The sequence below is a fragment of the Gossypium hirsutum genome, chromosome A08, assembly GCF_007990345.1.
Source record: "Gossypium hirsutum isolate 1008001.06 chromosome A08, Gossypium_hirsutum_v2.1, whole genome shotgun sequence".
NCBI classification, from domain to species: Eukaryota; Viridiplantae; Streptophyta; class Magnoliopsida; order Malvales; family Malvaceae; genus Gossypium; species Gossypium hirsutum.
In genome coordinates this window covers 103,475,438-103,492,603 of record NC_053431.1, presented here as the reverse complement: position 1 = coordinate 103,492,603, position 17,166 = coordinate 103,475,438, and the positions used below count along the sequence as shown (strand labels likewise).

General features: G+C 39.2%; 2 non-coding genes across 2 annotated transcripts; one reads left to right on the top strand and one right to left on the bottom strand.

Moving 5' to 3' along the window:
- Positions 1 to 646: 646 nt before the first annotated feature.
- LOC121205673 (small nucleolar RNA R71) lies at positions 647 to 753 on the bottom strand. Its single transcript, XR_005900749.1, has one exon. It is a non-coding gene; the product is annotated as a small nucleolar RNA R71 (small nucleolar RNA).
- Positions 754 to 16,123: 15,370 nt separating this feature from the next.
- LOC121205146 (small nucleolar RNA R71) lies at positions 16,124 to 16,229 on the top strand. The gene has a single exon (XR_005900231.1). It is a non-coding gene; the product is annotated as a small nucleolar RNA R71 (small nucleolar RNA).
- Positions 16,230 to 17,166: the final 937 nt, after the last annotated feature.

The following is a 17,166-nucleotide window of genomic DNA, read 5'->3' as shown; positions in this document are numbered from 1 at the left end:
TAGTTATATTTTTGCTTAAATTACTAAATTTTCTTTTATTTACTTCTGGCAGGTTTTATAGTTTATGACTAGAAGAAACCCGTCAGGACCTTTACTTTTTGATAATAAGATTGAAAGCACAACTCGTAGAAACTGAAGAGAGATAAGGCGAAGCCTACGATACATAGAGGAAGGGCAAGAGGACGATATTCAAACCACAACTGAGGAGATGGCTGATAATCATAATAATCAGCTACCTCCTATGGCTGTTGCGAACCCAGTAAATCAGGATCCTGCTCCTCGTATTATGTATGATTATGCTAAACCTAGTTTAGCAGGAGCTGAATCGAGTATAGTTAGACCTGCTATTGCTGCAAATAATTTTGAACTAAAACCTAACACGATTCAAAGGATACAACAGTTTGTTCAGTTTGATGGTTTGCAGGATGAGGATCCAAACACTCATTTAGCAAACTTTCTGGAATTTTGCGACACCTTGAAGATCAATAGTGCTTCTGACGATGCCATTCGCCTTTGATTATTTCCTTTTTCATTGAGGAATAAGGCTAAATAGTGGTTAAACTCGTTACCACGAGGATCAATCACCATTTGGGAACAAATGACCGAAAAGTTTCTGCTTAAATTTTTCCCGCAGGCTAAAACAGCTAAACTAAGAAATGATATTTCTTCTTTTGTGCAGATGGATTCAGAAACACTCTATGATGCATGGGAGAGATACAAGGATCTATTGAGAAGATGCCCTCACCATAGGCTACTACTTTGGCTACAGGTTCAAAGTTTTCACAACGGACTGAATCCTTCGACTAGACAGATGATTGACGCAGCTGCTGGTGGGACTATTAATAATAAGACACTTGAAGAGGCCTATGAATTTATAGAAGAGATGTCATTGAATAATTATCAGTGGCAAGTCATGAGGACAAAGCTGACGAAAGTGGCCGGTGTTTTTAACGTCGATTCGGTTACTATGCTCTCTAATCAGGTAGAACTTTTGAATAGAAAAATTGATGATTTACTTGGTTCTTCACAGATTCATCTAGTAATGCAGTGCGATGCAAGTGGAGGTGGAACAAGCAATTTAGAATACCCACCCTATGGCCACAACATGGAGAACAAACAAATGAATTATATGGGTAATAATTATCGACCTCAAAATAATCCTTATAGTAATACTTACAATACAGGTTGGAGCAACCACCCAAATTTTTCATGGGGAGGCCAAGGGAATAAGAGACCACCACCCCTACAGGCTTCCAACAACAACCTTACTAGCAAGAGAAAAAGTTGAACCTTGAGGAGATGATGACAAATTTTATTTCAGTAGTGGAAACTCGTTTTCAAAACACTGAAACTACACTTAAAAATTAGCAAGCATCGATTCAAGGGCTCGAGAATCAAATTGGTCAGTTGGCTAAGATGATTTCAGAGAGACCACCAAGAAGTTTACATAGTAACACCGAACCCAATCCAAAAGAACATGTGAAAGCAGTTACATTAAGGAGTGGGAAAGTGTTAGTTGAATCTGAAAAGAAGCCACCACAAGAAGCTGACTGAACCGAAGGAGAGGAGGGAAAACCTGAAAACAATGACAATCTAATGCCAAAGGAATACAAACCACCAATTCCATATCCAGCAAAGTTAAAGAAAGACCGCATGGATGAACAGTTCGGTAAATTTCTTGAACTTTTTAAACAACTGCATATTAACTTACCTTTTGTCGAATCTATATCGCAGATGCCTACATATACAAAATTTTTAAAGGAGCTTCTAACGAATAAACGGAAGTTTGAAGACTTATCTACAGTGGAACTTAATGAGAAGTGCTCGACTATACTCTAAAATAAACTGCCAACCAAACTGAATGATCCAGGAAGTTTTACTATTCCCTACTTAATTGGTAGTTTGAATGTTGATAAGACACTAGCTGATTTAGGCGCTAGTATTAATCTGATGCCATATAAAATGTCTAAACAACTTGGTCTTGGGGAACCTAAACCTACTAGGATGAGTATTCAACTAGCTGATAGATCTGTTAAATATCCTAGGGGTATTATAGAGGACGTACTTGTAAAAGTAGATAAATTTATATTCTCTGTTGACTTCGTTGTGCTTGACATGGATGAAGATGTTGAGGTGCCTTTAATCTTAGGTCATCCATTTTTAGCCACTGCTAGGTCTGTTATTGATGTGGGTGATGGTAAACTTGTGCTTAGAGTAGGTGACGAAGAGATTATTTTTAAAATTTATGATGCCATGAGATTTTCTAGGGAATAGGATGACTCATGTTATTTCATTGACTCTATTGATCATGCTAATCAAGATTCTTTTCAGGAAATCGTACATAAGGACACGTTGGAACTGTGTCTTACTCAAGGAGAGGAGGTAGATAATGATGATTGGGATAGGAAATATAAAAGCTGAACTGAATTCCAATAAGCCCTTCCCAAGACAAGCAGAATATGAGGGTATTAAGGCAAATGATGAACTTAGGCAAAAACCCTCTATTGAAGAACCTCCTAAACTGGAACTTAAACAATTGCCAAATCACTTGGAATACGCATTCTTTGGAAATAATTCTACATTACCAGTGATTATTGCTTCTAACTTGCAACCCAAGGAGAAAGAGGAATTACTCCAAGTATTAGGAGAGCATAAAAGGGCCATAGCTTGGAAAATTTCTAACATTAAAGGGATCAGCCCTTCTTTTTGCACCCACGAAATTTTAATGGAATATGAATATAAGCCATGTGTGCAAGCTCAAAGACAACTGGCCCAACATGAAAGTTGTTAAAGCTGAGGTAATTAAACTCCTAGATGCTGGAATTATTTATCCTATTTCTGATAGTTCGTAGGTAAGTCCAGTGCTGGTTGTTCCTAAGAAAGGAGGCATGACTATTGTAGCCAATGAGAAGAACGAATTAATCCCAGCAAGGACAGTCACAGGTTGTAGAGTTTGCATTGACTATAGAAATTTGAATAATGCCACGAGAAAAGATCACTTTCCCCTGCCATTCATTGACCAAATGTTGGAAAGATTATCAAGGCACATGTACTACTGCTTTTTAGACGGACTCTCTAGTTATTTTCAAATCCCAATAGCTCCTGAAGATCAAGAAAAGATGACATTTACATGTCCATATGGTACGTTTTCTTATCGTAGAATGCCTTTTGGATTATGTAGTGCTCCTGTTACTTTTCAACGCTGCATGATGACCATCTTTGACGAACCCGTAGAAGACATCATTGAGGTATTTATGGATGACTCCTTAGTATTCGGTAACTCTTTCCATCTTTGCCTTAAAAATTTAGAACGAGTTCTAATAAGATGTGAGGAAACAAACCTTGTACTTAACTGGGAAAAATGTCACTTTATGGTTCAAGAAGGTATTGTTTTAGGACATAAATTTTCTAGTAAAGGGATTGAGGTTGATAAATCCAAAACTGAAACCATTGAAAAACTACATTCCCCTAGTTCGGTTAAGGCTATTAGAAGCTTTTTAGGATATGCCGGGTTTTATAGAAGATTTATTAAAGACTTTTCTAAAATAGCTAAGCCTTTGACTAAATTACTAGAAAAAGATGTGCCCTTTAATTTCGATCATGGATGTTTAGAAGCGTTTAATACTTTAAAGGATAAATTGATTAATGTTCCAATTATAATCACTCCTGATTGAAATTTACCTTTCGAATTAATGTGTGATGCAAGTGATTTTGCAATAGGTGCAGTTTTGGGACAGCGAAGAGACAAGCATTTTCAACCTACTATTATGCTAGCAAAACTTTGACAGCTGCACGAGAAAACTACACCACCACGGAGAAAGAGCTGCTAGCTATGGTTTTTGCATTCGATAAATTTAGGCCATATCTAATATTGTCTAGAGTTGTCGTTTATACTGACCATTCTGCTCTTCGCTGCCTTTTAACTAAGACTGATGCAAAACCTCGACTCATTCTCTGGATTCTGTTATTACAGGAATTTGACTTGGAGATTCAGAATAATAAAAGAACTAAAATCTCGTAACCGATTATCTTTCCAAGCTTGAAAATTCAAGTACCAAAGAGCTAGATGAACTTGAAATAAATGATTCATTCCCTAAAGAACAATTCTTTGCTATATCTGATTCTGAAGTACCTTAGTTTGCAGACATTGCGAATTTTTTAGCCGCTAACATTATCCTAAAAGGGTTGACACATCAGTAAAAGAAGCGATTCTTTACTGATGTGAAAAACTACGTTTGGGAAGATCATTTTCTTTTCTGAATATGTGTAGATCAAGTCATTGGGAGATGTATTACAAGGTCAGAAGCATTTAAAATATTGGAGCATTGCCACTCAGGACCGACTGGAGGACATTACAGTGGAAATAAGACCGCACATAAAACACTCGAATCAGGTTTTTATTGGCCTACACTATTCAAAGATGCCAACAGGTATGTTGCTTCCTGTGACAAATGCCAACGAACAGGTAATATCTCTAAACATGAAGAAATGCCCCAAACGTACATGCTCTCATGTGAAATATTTGATATATGGGGTATCGACTTTATGGGTCCATTCTCTAGTTCATTTGGGAATAAATACATCTTAGTAGCTATCGATTATATGTCCAAATGGATGGAAGCCCAAGCTTTTCCTACTAATGATGCTCGAGTGGTAGTACGATTCCTTAAGAAACTTTTCTCTCTATTTGGAACACCTAGAGTAATTATCAGTGATAGGGGTACTCATTTTTGTAACGCCCAATTTGATAAGACCCTTAAGAAATATAGAGTTCATCACAGAATAGCTACCCTTTACCATCCTCAAACTAGTGGACAAGTCGAAGTAGCAAACCGAGAACTTAAACGTATCCTAGAAAAGATAGTAGAATCAAACAGGAAGGATTGGGCGATGAAAGTAGATGATGCTTTATGGGCTTATAGAACTGCTTTTAAGACCTCCATAGGAACATCCTCTTACAGACTTATTTATGGAAAAAGTTGTCATCTACCGTTTGAGTTAGAACCTAAGCCATTCTGGGCTATAAAGTTTCTAAACCTTGATCTCAAACTTGTAGGTGAAAACAGGTTGATGCAGTTAAACGAGTTAGATGAATGGCGAACTAATGCATATGAGAATTCATGCCTATACAAAAAAGCCACGAAATGCCTCCATGATGCTCAATTATAGCAACACAAGCAATTTGAAGCTGGGGATCTGGTCTTGCTATACAACTCAAGGCTCAAATTGTTTCCTGGAAAGCTAAAATCACGTTGGTCAGGTTCATTCGTCGTCCAAACTATTTTTCCATATGGCACAGTAGAGGTAAGTCATCCAACTCACGGCACCTTCAAGGTAAATGGACATCGTCTTAAACTTTATAACAGTAAGGACTTTAAGGATAATAGAGAGGAGCTACGGCTCCACGAACCTGCCTAAATATGTCACATAGTAAAGTCGAGCTTAGACTTTAAATAAGCGCTTCTTAGGAGGCAACCCAAGCACTAACATCACTAAATAGGGTTTAATTTTTCTTTAACTATTCATAGTTTAACTACAGGAAATTTTCACATCTGACAGGGCCTGGCCCACGGGCGTTTCCAAGGCCGTGCTGAAACAAGACTCACATTTTTCTCAAAACAAAGGTACACGGGCTACGACAAAGGAGCCACGACCGTGCGATATGGCCATGTTAAGCCCACGATTAAGGGACACGGGCGTGTCCCAAACCGTGGAAAAACTGTACCTTAATTTTTACAAAAATTTAGCGAAGACACGGCCTACGATAAAATACCACAGTCGTGCGAGACAACCGTGAGAGACACACGGCCTGATACACGGGCGTGTGTTAGGCCGTGTGAGGAATTTCCCAAAAATAAAAATAATAAACGAAGTTAGGATAGAATACAAGTGAAAGTCACGGCCGTGCTTTAGGGCCGTGCACAATCCTAATTAAATGACACAGGCATGTTAGCCTGCCTACAGGCGTGGGAGAAACAAAAGGAGCACTACATGGCCGTGCGATGCAGCCATGTGGGCCACATGGCCTGGACACACGGGTGTGTCTGTAGGTCGTGTGCGATATTGACTTGAAACATCAACCCATAAGCTTAAACAAGGAACATGGGTGTGAAATACCTAACACGGGCGTCGGAGAAGCGAACGAACATGCACACAACCGTGCGACGTGGCCGTCCGAACCATACGGGATGGAAACACAGGCGTATCGAAGGGCCCATGTGCGAGCCTGACTACAATTTCACAAAAAACATGGGCTAAAGACACACTAAATGGGTGTGTGCCATGGCCGTGTGGCCCAACACGAAGCTTACATGACCGTGGCCCCTATTTTAAACCCAATCCCTAACCCTAATTTCCCCTTTCCTATTTAAACCCATTCTTGTTACTATTCATCTCCTTCTCCTCTTCCCCATTTCCCACACCTCTGACCACCACAAACCGCCGCCGACCAGCCTTCCTCCTTCACTCCTCTACGCGTACACCGAGCACCATCAAGCACTATTGCGTTTGTCCATTCTTTCCTCTCTATCATCTTCATTTCTTTTACTAATTTTATGATATTTCTTGTTTTATTTGACTATTTTTGATTAAATCTTCACACTTCTAATGATATTAATGCTTATGCTCCTTGTTCTTGTTTAGTAATCTACCATTTTTATTCGGACTTACCCTATGCATTATGATGCATTAATTCATTCTTGTGTTTCCATGGATTTCATGTCTTCATGCTTTACCCACACCATATTCCATATTATCATCTCATGTGCATTGTTTCTTCACCAATTTACTGCTTTTATGTCCAATATTAGTTGTCTAGGTTATTCACTAGGTATTTCTTTTGGCACTATTCTCGTATTACTATTGCTAATAATAATTTGATATGTATATTCATTAGGATTTAGTTATTTTTCAATACGTTATTCCTTTGGTCCGTGATTCCTATTAAGTGTCTCTATTGAATTCAACATGCTTGAGTACTTATCCATGCTATTTTTAGGGATTATTTTTTATTGCTAACATATTTTTTTCCCTGCAGACATCATGAAGAACCCGAAAGGCAAGAAAGTCGTAGTCCCCTCCTCGAAAAAATAGAAGGGAATGACATCTTCCTCGGGTCCTACCACCGAGACACGGCACCTATTCCTCTAATTTCCACTGGGACCCTAGGAGGAACTATTCCAGATATTACGGGCCTGACCCCTAGGCATGGGCCGTTGCATCGATCGGCCCGCACTAGAGCAAGTCTACCTAGCTGACTGAGTTAGGGCCCTCCTAGCCACCGCTCCGTGGGACTGATTTTTTGACATCATCGAGCCACATATCTAGAATTCAGCTTGGAACTAGGCTCAACTTTCCAATTACAGATAGTGATGGAGGAACACGACAACCCAGGAACAGTTCAATTCTGCCTTGACGTCTAGTACGTCAGTTGAGTGTCCCCGAATTTGGAGCTGCCTTGGGACTCTATAGGGACAAGTTCATGGGCGCTGACATCTTCCCCAACCTCCATCATCACATTCATCGTTCACCCTCTGTGTACTGGAATGACCTCTAACCTGCTACAGGTATTTATAATCCTAGTCGTTCAAAGGCATCGGCACTGTCTCCAGCTCTGCGCTATCTCTATGCCCTTTTAGCACACACATTAACAGGGAGGCGAGAGAGCACTGGTGTCGTCAACACTCACGACGTATACTTCTTGTAAAGAATACGGAGTGGGCACATCTTTGATCTCGCGTACTTCGTCGCCCTTACTATTCGCCATCAAACAGAATGACATCAAAAAGGAGTCATCAGTGTCGGCCCATATATGACTCGTCTAACGCGCTACTTCAGGTTCCTGAATACAGTGGCACAGTCTTCATCGCTCACTCTTATTGGCCAGATGTCCCCACAGGGCATCCAAAGTATGCTCCATATGCGAATGATTGAGCGTTGGCGTGGGTTCGACCCTCTTCAGTATCGACTTGCACGAGCCACCGATGAGGATGTTGCGAGGATATTCTTGATGATATCCCTCGAGTTCAGGACGAGCCACCTTCTCAGCCATCACTGAGACACCAGCCAGTTCATGCGACTGCTTCATGGTCTGAAGTTTCAGTCCACCTTCATCGCTTTGAGCAATATTGCACTCAGCGATTCGACAGCATCGAGGCTACTTTACAACAAATCTGCCAACATTTTCACATATCGCCTCTAGCACCACCACCTCAGGATCCAGCTGTCGACGAGGACTTTTAAGTCCATTTAATTTTTAAATTGTTTTTCTTTTTCTTTTATTTTTATTTTTTCATTTCTTTTGGACTTTATTTATCATTTTCTCCCAAGACTTTTATTAGTTTAATTTGAATTTTATTTTATCTATTTATTTCATTATTACTAACTCTAACAACCCTATAAATATAAATCCCTTAAATATTACTTATGGCACTGCAATTTCAAAAGGTTCAGTCGATGGGAGCTACTCAGGAATAAACAAACACTCCTCCACGACTGCCATGTCCTGTTTGACCACGACAATAGCCACCATGACACCGACCACCACGATAACCTCTTCGCTGGACACTGTGGTTGTGGAACCCAACCTCTACCACCATCTTCACCTCTGTCTACATACATATCACTTTCAATGCCTCTAAACCTGTTTCAGCTCTTTCAAGGATTACATCCAAATTCAAGGTAGTTTCGATTCTCTCCTGATAGCGATTTTCGTGATAGATAAGTTTTATATATTTATAATTAATCGTTCTTGAAACTAACTATTATCATGATGTAGGCAAGTGTACCCATCGAACAGTAGTACAGTTTTAGCAAGACCGGATTATCGAACCCAAAGAAACTAAAAGTACTAGTAATGACTGTCTTTTTATTATCTAGCCTAAGAATAAGAGGGTTTTGTTTTAACTAACTAATTATCTAAACTAAGAATTCATGAAAAATAGAATTGGGGAATTACTTGTGGAAAAACGATTGAATTAAGACAATACCTAAAGAAGAATCCACCTAGACTTCACTTGTTATTCTGACTCCGAATCGGACGATTTATTCATTTAACTTGTTCCGTAGAGATCCCTAAGTTATGTTATTATCCCTATTCAAGACTAATAATGTCTAATCCCTAGATGGAATAATTGATACTTTTCTCTAATTAACACCCTAGGGTTGCATTAACTCGATCTATGGATCCTCTTATTAGGTTTCACCCTAATCTGACAAAATCTTGTCACCCTATCTCTAGGCGCACAATCAACTTCGCTTAATTATGAAAAATGTACTCTTAGACAGGGTCTATTCCTCCTCTGAATAAGAGCTTATCTTGAATCAGTATCCTGGGATATCAAAACAAGGATTAAGAACACATAATTAAGAACAAGTTAAATATTTATCATACAATTCAGAAAATAATAACAAGATTCGTCTTAGGTTTCATTCCCCTTAGATATTTAGGGGATTTAGTTCATTACAAAAAAGGAAAACATCTCAGAAGAATAATGAATACAAAACATAAAGAAAACCCAAACCTCCTGAAGGGAAATTGAGGGGAGATCTTCAGTCTTGATGGTGAATCCGGCTTCTGAGGTGGATCAATCGGCTTCCCTTGAGCAGTTCCCTGCCTCCTTTTCTTGACGTCCCCTTTTTCTCTTCCTTTAAGGTATATTTATAAGCTTTAGAATGCCTAAAAGCCCTTAAAATTAGCCTTTTTCCGAATTGGACTTAACTTGGGCTCGGTAGGGACACGCCCGTGTGACACGCCCGAGTGCGATTACTTCAGGTCATGCTCGAGCCTGTTAGAATGGCACGGGCGTGTGTTCTACCCATGTGAATCATGTTTCAATTCTTCCAAATTGACACGGCCGTGTGTTCTGCCCATATGAGGAAGTCCAGGCCGTGTTGATTTCGTACATTGGCCCATTTTCTCCGTTTTTGGCTTGTTTCTCGTTCCTTTCGCTCTCCTATGCTCACCTAAGTATAAAACATGAAATTAAAGCATTAGGAGCATCGAATTCACCAATTCTAAGGAAAAATCATCCATAAAATGTGTTAAGCATAGGGTAAAAATATGTGTAAATTACGGTTTATCAAATACCCCCACACTTAAGCATTTGCTTATCCTTAGGAAAAATCCTCAACTCATAATCAAAATAAATCCTTCTCAACTTATAATCTCCATCGAAAATATCTCAAAATAATCCACAGGTATTCATACATTGAGAATTAAACTAAAAGAACATTAGAGCCTGAAACATTCCAAGTTGAGTATTTAATCACGCAAAACTTAGGCATCTCCCCTTATCTAAGTGGTTACCTCGATTCGAAATCTCATGGAGTTTAACATCCTCACTAAAGATTCACTCAAATCACTCAAAGTGTTTAAGGACAATGAAAGTAGCACTCATTAGTCAATATAAAAATTTATTACCATAAGCTTGCATGAAAATCAAATCTTCACCACTATAAATTGAGATGAGACATCAATCAAAAGGTCTTGAGAGGGTTGTAACGTGTCTTTGGTTAGGGGGTGTAGTCACAAGCTGAAAGAAATAGTTAGAATCGAGATTGAATTGAAAAATAACTTAACTAGAAAAAGATTTAATCATCACTTACATACAACAGAGCTTCTTCTTAGAATATGGAATTTAAATACTTAAGCTCAAAAATAAAAGCTTACTACTAATGTGTACACACATTTTTTTTAAGAACAAGTTAAATAACATAGACTAACTATTAAGAACAAGACATAGCTGAGCAACTATTTCAATTCAAATCTCGACAAAAATAGGGATCAAATTTAATTTAGGGTAATACAAGAAATGGCTTGTTAGCTCAACGGGGTTTACTAAGGGTTAATCGTGGAGGTAGGCTTTTCATGACATGAGTGGGTTAATCCTAAGTGCCTTAATCATCTTGGCATATCAAATCAAATGGTGTGGTCTTGACATGCATAATCCAGCAAGTTCTAGAATAACAGTTCAATGCAGACGCACTCAAAGCAATAAAAAAAGTGCACAGGAAAGAATTAATAGATGCTCAAAAGGCTCAAAAAATCTCACAAAAATTATGGCTTTTTGATGTTTAAACTTGTGAATTCTATTTTAAGATAATACCTAGACTTGGGGAAACAACCTAAAATTTTTAAATTCTTAAAAATCAACTTATCATGCTTGATTCCCTAATGTCTTAAAGTTTAAACAATCAATGCATAAATTCCTATGTTTTAATTCAAGATATATTAATAAAAGTCATAAATCAATCAAAATTTATCCTAAACATGATATGAGAGCTTTTCAAGAGAACAAGACAATCATGCAGGGATTTTTCTGATAATGAAATGAATACCCCCCACACTTAAGATGTACATTGCCCTCAATGTACAAAGACAGATATAAGAATATAAAAATAAGATAGGGAGAGAAGTGAAACTTTCTAAGTGATAAATGAATTTCCTTGAACTAGAGTGTTGGAGAATAATCGGCGTGAGGGTGGAGGAGGATACTCCATCGGTGGTAGAGGTTCATTAGTCCATAAGTCCTGCGCCAAAAGAATATTATATCTAATGGTGGCTATGGTCGTGGTCAAGCAGGATATGGCAGTCGTGGAGAACCTTTCCCAGTGGAGTTTTTAGTTCCAATATGATGATGAGCTTTGGAGCTTTTTATAACTATGATAGCATCAAGAACTCTTTTAGAAAATATATAAGGAAGAATGATTACTCAGTAGGAAATAGCCGGAATTCAAAATTGTTAAATAAAATTATAAATCCTAATAAAAATAAGATGAAAGAAAAATAAAAAGTAATATTAAAATAAAATAAAAGTAAAAACATAAAATAATAAATGAAAGTTTTTAAACATATTCATCGCTAGATAGTTCGCGAGGTGGTGGTGGCAATGAGATGTGAAGGTGCTGACAGATCTGCCGTAGAGTAGCATCAATGTTGTCAAATCATTGAAAACACTACTGCTCGAATCAAGTGAGGCACTCAGAAATGTCAGCATATGAAGCCGCTGCATGAACTGGACGAGAGGGTGGTGGTGGCTGAGATAGTGGGTCCTCGTGCTATGGAGGGACATCATCAGTAATACCCTCGGGGGCCTCCTCCTTGGTAGATTGGGCGAGATGATATTAAGGAGGGTAGGTTCCTCAGCGCTTTTCGATCATCTTCATGGTTTGCATGCTCAAGATGCCTTGTGGAGACATCTGGCCAATGAGGATCAAGGATGATTCCTGGGCCGCGGTGTTGAGGAGCCTGAAGTGTTGAGCCAACCGAGTAACATAGGGGCCAATGGAGATGACCCCTTTCCTATGCCGCTCCATCTGGTGTTGAATGGCGAGGGCAATGAAATAGGCAAGGTCGATGATGTGCTCGTGTGACATACACCAATAGAAAATAGGCGTCGTGAATGTTGACGACACCAGTGCTCTATCGCCTTTTTGTTAATGTGTAAGCCAAAATGGCGTGTAGGTACCTCAGAGATGGAGGGAAAGTCGATGCCTTGGACTGGTTAGGATTATAGGTGGCTGAACCTGGTACTAGTGCGTCCCAGCACCGTAAAGGAGAACGATGGATATGGCGGTTGAGAGTATCTAAGTCATTCTCCTCCTTGAACTCTTCCATATATAAGCCCAGTGCAGTACCTAATTCTGGGACGCTGAGCTGGCGGAATAATCTGCCTAGGTAAAATTACACCATACCGAGATCATCATTGTTCGTCATTACGGTCTGAAGATGAAACGTTGAGCATAGTTCTATCGTGAGCTCGAGATAGGTTGGCTCGATGATCCCAAAGAAAATCTCCCATGGATCGGTGGTTAGAAGGGCCCGAATTGCTTCAGCCAACTAAACTTGTTCTACTGCAACCCAATCGATACAGCAGCCTGCAATTAGAGGTCGGGCCCGAAGTATTTGGAAAGGTTCTTCTTGGGGCCCAATGGGGAATTGCAAGAAAGGGTGGCAAATTTTCGCGGTAGGACCCGAGGAAGATGACGCTCCCTTCTTTTTCTTTGAAACAGGGATAGCGATCTTCTTTCCTCGTAAAGACGACATTGTATACCTGTAATATAAAGAATAATGATAGTAGGTAAACGAATTTGAAAAGGAAAAAACCATGAATTTGAACTAACGATTTCAGCCAAAACTACTAATACTAAGCAAACTCAACCAAAATAATCAATTTGATAGCCTAATTTTGTGACATTGGCATGGTAATAGCATGAGAATGAGCATAGTAACGGCATGGGTATGACAAAAGAATGAGGCTTTCTTAATAACACGGTTCAACATGCAATGTATACCAAGTAATCTATGAATGAAAATTAAATGATAGAATAATGAGCAAAAATGAAAATAGTAGAAGAAAACTGAAGACTATTTTGATAATAAGCATTAGAAATAAGTAAAATAGAAGTGAAAGGAGTAAACAAACGCTAAGGGAGAGAGATTGAGAGTTAAAAATAGAGTGGAAAGCAGCGCACGGGCGTGGCAGGGAGGGCGTGTGGACTTGCAGCGGCTAGGGTTAGGGTTTTTGGATGAAGAAGACAATGAATAGTACAGCCTATTTATAGATTTTGGGGCACACAGCTAGGGAACACGCCCATGTTCCCCAATTTTTTCTCGTGTGACTCGCGAATTTTGAATTTGGGCTCGTCTGACATTTTTTCCACGCCCGTGTCCCTTGGGCATGTGGGCGCACACGGCCATGTCACACGACCGTGTCTAGCTTCATTCGCTTCTCTTAATTCCGTGTATATAGGCCCACACCCGTGTTAATTTAACAGGTTCACCCACGGTTGCTTGGCATGGTCGTGTCGCACGCCCGTGTTAATTTGAAAGGTTCAGCCACGGGTTCAAGGCACGGACGTGTTGCACGCCCGCGCTATTTTAGCAAGTTCGCCCACGGCCATGTCGCACAACCGTGGCAATTTTTCGTAGCCCGTGTTGGGGAAATCTTTGCCCTGTTTCCACATGGTCATAAGCACGCCCGTGTGCTTGGTCGTGTCTGTGTGGTAAACCTATATTCAAGAGCTTTGTTAGTAAGGTAGGAGTTAAACACTAAAATTGAAAGAAGTTAATACAGTTAGTGCTCGGGTTGCTTCCCGAGAAGTACTTATTTACAGTCTAAGCTCGACTTACTCTCCATTGAATGGTCATGGTGGTTCGAGGAATTTATACTCCTCATTCCTACTATCATTCTCATCAAGATAAGGTTTTAGATGGGTGTTGTTTACCTTAAAAGTGCCGAACTTAGGATGACTTACCTTGACTGTACTGAATGGGAAAATGCTAAGTACCGTAAGAGGGATTTCTTCATTCGATTTGGTAGTGACAATGTGAGGATCTGCGGCATCTAATAATACTTTATCTCCAACCTTAAGTTGATTTGGAAAGGTATTGAACTCGTTCTGGCATAGTTTTGGTTTATCGTGTGTTCATGGTTTATGCGTCCGCCATTCATCTAGCTCCTCGATTTGTAGCCTTCGATCTTCATGAATAGGTCCTCTGCTACTGCTTCAGAATGGCTCATGTACTTCCTTCAGACTCATTTCATACAAAGTAGGTTGCACCATATTGTCAGTTTTAGTAGAGTGGTTTAGACGATCACCTTCAATTTCAGATGTGTTGCCAGAATTGCGAGCTTCAATGGTGATTGTTTCATCTCCCACACGGAGTGTGAGCTCACTTGTGCCAACATCAATAATCGTTTTAGGAGTTGCTAAAAAGGGCAGTCCTAAAATTAAAGGAGTGTTGCTATCCTTTTCTATGTCTAGAACAATGAAGTCAACGGGAAATATAAATTTATCAATTTTAACTAGCACATCTTCAATAATACCCCAAGGAAATCTTATAGTTTTATCTACTAATTGAATGCTTATCCTAGTCTGTTTGGGTTTCCCAAGACCTAATTGTTTGAACATTTTGTAGGGCATGACGTCAATACTAGCCCTTAAATCAGCTAATGCATTATTAACATCTAAACTACCAATTAAGCAAGGAATCGTAAAACTCCCTGGATCTTTTAGTTTGTTGGGTAGTTTATTCTGTAGAATAGCTGAGCAAACTGCTTTTAGCTCCACATGTGATGCCTCGTCCAACTTCCGTTTTTTTGCTAAAAGCTCCTTTAAGAATTTCATCGCGTTTGGCATCTGCGATAGAGCTTCAATAAATGGTAAGTTAATATGTAATTTTTTTAAGAGTTTAAGGAATTTACCAAATTGTTCATCTGAGCAGTCTTTCCTTGTCACGTTGGGGTATGGCACACGAGGTTTATATTCAACATTCACTGATTTATTTTTATTATGACCTACCTCACCTTGATCTCTGCTCACTACAGTTTCTTGCCTCGGTTCTGGCTCAGGCTCAACGAATCCTTCTTCATCTTGAACATTAATCACGTTGAGTTGTTCCCTTGGGTTGGGTTCAGTATTACTTGGCAAGCTACCTTGTGGTCGTTCGGAGATTAGTTTGGAAAGCTGGCCTATTTGAGTTTCGAGCCCTTGGATCGACGCTTGTTGATTTTTAAGTGTTGTTTCGGTGTTCTGGAAATAGTTTTCTGACACCGAGATAAATTTAGAAAGCATCTCTTCAAGGTTCAGTTTCTTTTCCTATTGATAGGGTGGTTGTTGAAAACCTGGAGGATGTTGTGGTATTTGATTTCCTTGACCACCCCACGAGAAATTGGGATGGTTTCTCCAACCTGCATTATAAGTGTTACTATATAGGTTATTTTGGGATCTAGAGTTATTGTTACCCATATATTGGACTTGTTCCTCCTCGATGCTAGGGTTGAAGGGTTGATGCTCCATGCATGCTCCTCCTCCATTCGTCTCGCACCTCATTACTGGATGTACCTGAGTAGAACCAAGTAAACCAACAATCTTTTTATTTCGAAAATATACCTGGTTTGACAGCATAGTAACCGAATCGACGTTATAAACGCCTACTGTTTTAGTTGTCTTAGTCCTCATGACTTGCCAATGATAGTTATTCAGTGACATCTCTTCAATAAATTCATAAGCCTTTTCAGGGGTTTTGTTGTTGATGGTTCCCCCGACTGCTGCATCAATCATTTTCCTTGTCGAGGGGTTCACACCATTGCAGAATGTTTGAACTTGCAACCATAGAGGTAATCCATGGTGAGGACACCTTTGCAGTAGGTCCTTGTATCTCTCCCATGCATCGTAAAGAGTTTCTAAGTCCATCTGCACAAACGAAGAGATATCATTACGTAATTTGGCTGTTTTAGTCGGCAAGAAATATTTTAGTAGAAATTTTTCGGTCATTTATTCCCAAGTAGTAATTGACCCTCGTGGTAACGAGTTCAACCACTGTTTAGCTTTGTTCCTCAATGAAAAAGAGAATAACCGAAGATGAATGGCATCGTCAGAAACTCCATTAATTTTAAATGTATCGCAGAATTCCAGGAAATTTGCCAAGTGAGTGTTTGGATCCTCATCCTGCAAACCATCAAACTGAACACATTGCTGTATCATTTGAATAGTGTTAGGTTTCAGTTCAAAATTATTTGCAGCAAGAGTAGGCCTAACTATACTTGACTCAGTTCCTATTAAAATAAGTTTAGCATAATCATACATAGTACGAGGAGTAGGATTTTGATTTGCTAGTTCAATGGGTATTGCAGGAGGTAGCTGATTGTCTTGGTTTTCAGCCATATCCTCGGTTGGGGTTTGAATATCTTCCTCTTGCTCGTTCTCTGTGTATCTTAAGCTTCGCCTTATTTCTCTTTTATTTCTGCGAACTGTGCGATCGATTTCTTCGTCAGAAAGTAGTGGTCCTGACGGGTTTCTTCTAATCATAAACTATAAAAACCTGCCAAGATAAAGAAAAAGTAAATTAATAAATAATAATAATAAAATTAACTTGCAAGAAATATAAATGGCTAAAGTAATAAAAATAGAGTGTTCCTAACGCAACAGCGCCAAAAACTTGATCGCTATTTTCGTGACAGGTAAGTTTTATATATTTATAATTAATCATTCTTGAAACTAACTATTATCACGACGTAGGCAAGTGTACCTATCAAACAGTAGTATAGTTTTAGCAAGACCGGATTGTCGAACCCAAAGGAACTAAAAGTACTATTAATGACTGTCTTTTTATTATCTAGCCTAAGAATAAGGGGATTTTGTTTGAACTAACTGATTATCTAA